Source organism: Colobus angolensis, unplaced genomic scaffold, assembly GCF_000951035.1.
Source record: "Colobus angolensis palliatus isolate OR3802 unplaced genomic scaffold, Cang.pa_1.0 Scaffold42, whole genome shotgun sequence".
NCBI classification, from domain to species: Eukaryota; Metazoa; Chordata; class Mammalia; order Primates; family Cercopithecidae; genus Colobus; species Colobus angolensis.
The window spans coordinates 5586066-5592891 of NW_012117599.1; the positions used below are offsets into that span (position 1 = coordinate 5586066).

At 44.8% G+C, this 6826-nt stretch overlaps 1 pseudogene across 1 annotated transcript; it reads right to left on the bottom strand.

The window, feature by feature from the left end:
- Positions 1 to 3846: 3846 nt before the first annotated feature.
- LOC105522159 lies at positions 3847 to 4244 on the bottom strand (annotated as a pseudogene). The gene has a single exon (XR_001003396.1). The product of XR_001003396.1 is annotated as a 60S ribosomal protein L34 pseudogene (transcript).
- Positions 4245 to 6826: the final 2582 nt, after the last annotated feature.

Sequence of the window (6826 nt, forward strand, 5' to 3'; positions counted from 1 at the left end):
CGGCGGATCCCTGCAGCCGCGAGTCCCGGCGAATCCCTGCAGCCGCGCGCCTCGCTCAGAAGTCCAGGCTCGCAGAAGACCACCAGGTTCCACGCACACGCCGCGCATCCTGCGGAGTCCTCCTCGCGCGCCAGGTCCCGGGATGAGTTCGTTTCCTGCAGGATGGTACAGGTTCCGCAGAGGGTGGGCGTTCAAATCCCGGCTCAATACATGCCACTGCTCAACAGCTGTGAGACCTGCCAAACCACTTAACCTTTCTGTGCCCATTTCCTTCATTAGCTGACAAAGATAATATCTACCTCTTAAGGATGATGGATGGGACGGTTGAACGATTAATATTTGAAGAGGCTTAGAACGGTGCGTGGCATGGAGCAAACGCGATACAGTGGTCCCTTTGTATCTGAGGGGTATGGTTACAGGACCCCCGTGGATACCAAAATCCAGAGATGCTCAAGTTCCTTATAAAAAACGGTGCAGCATTTGCATATAACCCATGCGCAGCCTCTTTTGATATCTAAATTGCTTATAAAATGCCTAATATAATGTAAATACTATGTACATTGTTGTTTACTATATTTATTAGGTAATAGGACCAGAAAGAAAGCCAGTATATGTTCACTACAGATGCAATCACCCTTTTTTATTTTGTATTTTTCTGACGAAGAGTCTTGCTCTGTCCTCCCAGGCTAGAGTGCAGCGGCACAATCACAGCTTACTGCAGCCTCAACTTCCCAGGCTCAGGTGATCCTCCTGCCTCAGTCTCCAAAAGTGCTGGGATTACAGGTGTGAACCACTGCGTCCAGCTTTTTTTTTTTCTTCAAATATTTTCAGTCTGTGGTTGGTTGGGAACCCACAGATACGAAGGGCCGACTGTATTTAGTTAACTAGATACTAAAGGTAAGGATTGTTACCATCATCTTACTAGAGGAGAAAACTGAATAAATGATGGAGGTAAGATTAGCACCAATTCCATCTGATGCCCATTCTCTTTCTCTGCAAGGACGATAACCCTTCTTACACTTTGCTGTGTCAGGAGGGCATCGCAGCTAGTTCATCTAACAGCAGAATCAAGTTATTTGCATTTAAGCTGAAACAAACTGGCTGAGGCCACATGGACAAATACCACCTTGGCCAAGCCCCTCATTCCAGGTCACTAGAACTCCGGTCCAAGCCCTGGAAAGGAAAAATGTGGCGCAATATTGCAGGCTTTTGGCTCTTTTCTTTTCCTTTCATTTCCTCTCCTCTCCTCTCCTTTTCTTTCTCTTCTCTTCTCTTCTCTTCTCTTCTCTTCTCTTTTCTCTCTCTCTCTCTCTCTCTCTCTCTCTCTTTCTTTCTTTCTTTCTTTCTTTGTCTTGCTCTGTCACCCAGGCTGGAGTACTGTGGCACAATCATGACTCACTGCAGCCTGGATTGCCTGGATTCAAGTGGTCCCCCGTCCTCAGCCTCCTCAGTAGCTGGTACTACAGGCACACCACCATGCCTGTTGGGTCATTTTTATTTTTTGTAGAGATGAGGTTTCACTATGTTGCCCAGGCTGATATCAAACTCTTGAGCTCAAGCACTTCTGTGACTTCAGCCTCCCAAAGTGCTGGGGTTACGGACATGAGCCACTGCATCGGGCCCGCATTTTCTTCATTCATCCATATTGATGGACATTTAGGTTGTTTCTGCCTTAGTTATTGTGAATACTACTGAAATAAACGTTAGAGTGTAAATACCTCTTTGATATCCTGTCTTGAATTCTTTTGGGTAATACCCATAAGTGTGATTGCTGAATCATAAGATAGTTTACTTTTAATGAACCTCCATACTGTTTCCCAAAATGGTTGCACTATTTGATATTCCCACCAATGGTGCACAAGAGTTCTAATGTATCCACCTTCTCACCAACACCTGTTGTTATTGTTTTATAATTGCCATTCTAATGGGTGTAAGGTGATATCATTGCAGGTTTTTTTGTCTGTTTGTTTAATTCTTTCTTGTTTGTTCGTTGTAGAGACAGAGTCTTACTCTTTTGCCCAAGCTGGAGTGAAGTGGTAATGATCATAGCTCACCGTAACCTCAAACTTCTGTGCTCAAGCGGTCCTCTCTCCTTGGCCTCTGGAGTAGCTGGGACTATAGATAGGCACATGCCATCATACCTGGCTAATTTTTATTTATTTATTTAGAAAAGGGGTCTTGCTATGTTGTCCAGGCTGGTCTTGAACTCCTGGACTCAAATGATCCTCCCACCCTGGCCTTCTGAGGTGTGAGCCTCTGCACCCAGTCACTAAGTGGATTTTGATAGGAATTGAATTGAATTTGTAGATTCCTTTGGGTAGTATGAACAGTTTAACAAAATTATGTCTTCTAATTCATGAATATGGGATGCCTTTGCACTTATTTGTGTTGCTTTTAATTTCTTTTATCAGTATATTATATATTCTATACATATTGAAGAGATTAAGGGACTTAAATCATATGTATATAAAATTTAGTTAATGACCACAAATTTGAAGTGTGTATATATATAAATCATATATATAGTATATGATTTATATATAGCATATATGACTTATATGTAGTATATATATGATTTTAAATATATATACAGTGTATAGCTACAGTATATATACGATTTAAAGTTCCTTAATCACTTCAGATTTATGGCCATTAACTTCAAGGGGCATTGGCTCTGCCTGGTCATGCTCTCCTACTTCTTTGATTCATTCTCCTCCCCTTTTTAGGAGACTCTCACACCTTTCCTTTCTCCTGCTTTCTTCAGGTCTCTTTTCAAATTACACCTTGTGAGAGAGGTCTTGCTTGAATGCCCTATAAGAAGCAGCACCAGGCCGGGTGCGGTGGCTCACGCCTATAATCCCAACACTTTGGGAGGCAGAGGTGGGCAGATCGCCTGAGATCAGGAGTTCAAGACCAGCCTGGCCAACGTGGCAAAATCCCGACTCTACCAAAAAATACAAACATTAGCTGAGCATGGTGACGCACACCTGTAATCCCAGCTACTCGGGAAGCTGAGGCAGGAGAATTGCTTGAATTGGGAGGCAGAGATTGCAGTGAGCCAAGATCGCACCATTGCACTCCAGCCTGGGCAATAGAACAAGACTCTGTCAAAAAAAAAAAAAAAGGGAGCATCCATATTCCCATAGTGAATTTTCACTGTAACACTTATATGTACTTAAGACATTTTGCTTTTATTTGCTGATTAGCTCAGTGTCAGTCTTCCTGTACCAGGAACATAAGCCCAAAAAGAGCAGAGATTTGTCTATTTGATTCCTGGTTGAGGAAACAATGCCCAGAGCGTAATGCTTTGACATGCTGAGTACTTCGAAGTAAAGGACAGTGGAAGAGCCTCAGAAGCAAAATCTCTTTCTGGCCTTTTTCTACCTTTCTTTCTCCTGCTCCCGTGTCTCCCACAAGGCAGGCCATAGGAACTAGAATTTCTCTCCCCAAAGATGGATCATAGAAATTAGGACCCCTCTCCTTCAAAGACAGCCATAAAGCCTAGAAATACGACTCTAACTCCCTCTTCCTTTCTGTATAGGAGCTGGCCGTAAAGAGATTCTCAGACCCACCTTGTCTGAGAGTAGGTCTTGAGACCTCATTCCAGAAGGGGTCCTGCCCTCCACCTGGGAGAACGGAATGACGCAGAGAAGGAGGAAGAAGAATCTGGACAGGCCTTGCTGGGTTTGCCCACGCAGTCTGTTACCATTGGATCATTCATTTTTTGTCCAATCACACTTCTTCATGGTTGTCCATTCTTCACCGAACCTAAGCATGAAAATGGACAGTTTCCCGAGTCTTTGAGTTTTTTTTTTTTTCAAGTCTTTTCATTTTTATTACTCAAAAAAGTTTCATTTTTTATTTAGCTTTCTGACTCTGTGCTTGTGCCTTCAACACTTTCACAACGATTTTCTGCTCCTCGATAAGGAAAGCACGCTTGATCCTGTCACGAACACATTTAGCACACATGGAACCACCATAGGCCCTGCTGACATGTTTCTTTGTTTTGGACAATCTCATAAGAACTTTAGGTCTTACAGCACGAACCCCTCGAAGCCTGCCTGGGCACACACCACATGCAGATTTTGGTGCTTTCCCAACCTTCTTGGTATAAAGGTAAACAATTCTATTACCAGGGGTTCAGGACAGCCTAGTTTTGTTAGAGGCTGTATTGTAGGAAAGCCTACGTCGGTATGTCAAACGCTGGACCATTCTGAGTGCCTGCCGACAACGTCCCGGGAAGAGGAAGAAGTCTTTGAGTCTTTATTTAGGCTTTCACGTCACATAAAGCTTCAATGATACGGTTTGGATCTGCGTCCCCGCCCAAATCTCATATTGAATTGTAATCCCCAACGTTGGAGGTGGGGCCTGCTGGGAGGTGATTGGATCATGGGGGTGAATATCCCCTTTGGTGCTACTCACTAATAATGAGTGAGTTCTCGTGAGATCTTGTCGTGTAAAAGTGTATAGCAGCTATCCTGCCCACTGCCTCCTGCTCCAGCCATGTAAGATGTGTCTGCTTCCCCTTCACCTTCTGCCATGATTATGAGTTTCCTGTGGCCTCCCCAGAAGCCACATGCCACCATGATTCCTGTACAGCCTGTGGAACCACGAGCAATTAAACCTCTTTTCTTTATAAATTACCCAGTCACCGGTATTTCTTTGTAGCAGTACGGGAATGGCCTAATACATTGGATTAAATATTATATACATTTGTTATGCTTTTCTCTTTTTTCTTCTGTTACAGGAGTGTTGGCCATGACCCTTATGGGTGGGTGAGGAAAGGTATCACAGCTTTCCACCCCTACAATCCCAAGTGTTTAAAGAGTACCTGGTAAAAGAAAAAACATGACAAATACTTAATTTTAGAACACATCACTGTACATTTTTGATCAGATATGTGTTTCTGAAAAATCTGTCTGCTGCCAGCATGTTAGTGGGTTACCAACTTATCATCACGAGTGAACATTTATGTTCCAAGATACATGTGGGTGCAGCTATTAGCCTGGTGGCTTTTCAAGCCCAGCTCGCTTTCTCTTGAAATCCTCCCGTGTGCTTTTTAGTCTTTCTTCCACCAGGAACCTCCAATCCAATCCCCATAAAGTGGCCAATGCCACTTATTCATTTATTTTTAAGACAGGGTCTTGCTCTGTCATCCAGGCTGAAGTGCAGTGGCATGATCGTAGTTCACTGCAGTCTTGAACCCCTGGGCTCAAGCAATCATCCTGCCTCAGCCTCCTGAGTAGCTGAGACTACAGCCACATGCCACCATATCCAGCTATTTTTTTTTTTCTTTTGTAGAGATAGGGTTCTCATTATGTTGCCCAGGCTGGTCTTGAACTCTTATGCTCAAGTGATCCTCTCACCTTGACCTCCCAAAGTGTTGGGATTATAGGTGTGAGCCACAGTGCCTGGTCACCTTGATACACTTTTTTTTTTTTTTTTGAGACGGAGTCTCACTCTGCTGCCCAGGCTGGAGTGCTGTGGCCGGATCTCAGCTCACTGCAAGCTCCGCCTCCCGGGTTCACACCATTCTCCTGCCTCAGCCTCCCGAGTAGCTGGGACTACAGGCGACCACCACCTCGCCCAGCTAATTTTTTGTATTTTTTAGTAGAGACGGGGTTTCACCATGTTAGCCAGGATGGTCTCAATCTCCTGACCTCGTGATCCGCCCGTCTCGGCCTCCCAAAGTGCTGGGATTACAGGCTTGAGCCACCGTGCCCGGCCAAGATACACTTTTATATATAACGTATGTAGAAATGCAATCAAGTCAAATCACAAACTTCGTGACACAGTTTCACAAGGTGAACACACTACACTGTATGGCCAGCCACCAGCCCAAGAATGGGAGCGCCATGAGGGTTCCTGGCATAGACTTCATGGAGTCGCAGCCTTGACAGCCATTTTTAGACCTGATATAAGCTGTGTGAAATCCAGTTGAACTCTGTCATCCTTGTCCTCAGTGAGACTTCTCCTCTCTGTGTGGTGTTTGCAATATAGCCTGCTTGTTCCTCATCCCACTGATGCCAAATCCAGCTCATGCCACAGCTGCTGGCTGTGGAAAAAATCTAATGGTCAACACTGGAGTCATGTAAATGAGTTCCCTCCTTTATGCATGTTTTCTTTAAATGACCCAGATCCACAAGTCCTGAGGGAAAGCCTGAGGAATAGCTCCCTGGGCCTTAATAAAGGCAGGTCCAACAGGCTCAACCACAGGCTGGTTGAGCTCCCTGCTGCCTCCAGACTCTTCCTGGCCCTCCTGGTGATTCGGTGTCCCTAACCTCTCTGGGTCTGTGAGCAATAAACTTCTGCTTCCTGCATGGTAGTTTCACCAACACACCCAAACTTTACTCTCTCCGCCACCTACCCTATCAGGGCTCTCCTAGGCAGGTCCCAACATCAAATAAAAAAGAAACCATAATAATACAAATCACGACAGTCCCGGAAGTCCCCCCTCCTCTCTGTTACTACCCATCCTCACCCCCTATCCTAACGTCCAACGCTACAGAGAAACAATGAAAATGGTTTTCTTTGGTAGACTTGGGCATTCAAGGACAGAATGCTCAGAATGACTTCTGCTAGCTCTTAGCTAATCAGTTTACCCCAAAATATGCAAACAAAATTCACCGTTTCCAGACTTACAGATCCTGCTGTTGCCTCTGTTCTGTGACTCAATCCACCAATTGACTACTTACTTAAAAGCAAACACATGACATGCAAAGTCACTGAGCAGTGAGCAAAAGAATACGTCTCTGAGCCGGGCGCGGTGGCTCAAGCCTGTAATCCCAGCACTTTGGGAGGCTGAGACGGGCAGATCACGAGGTCA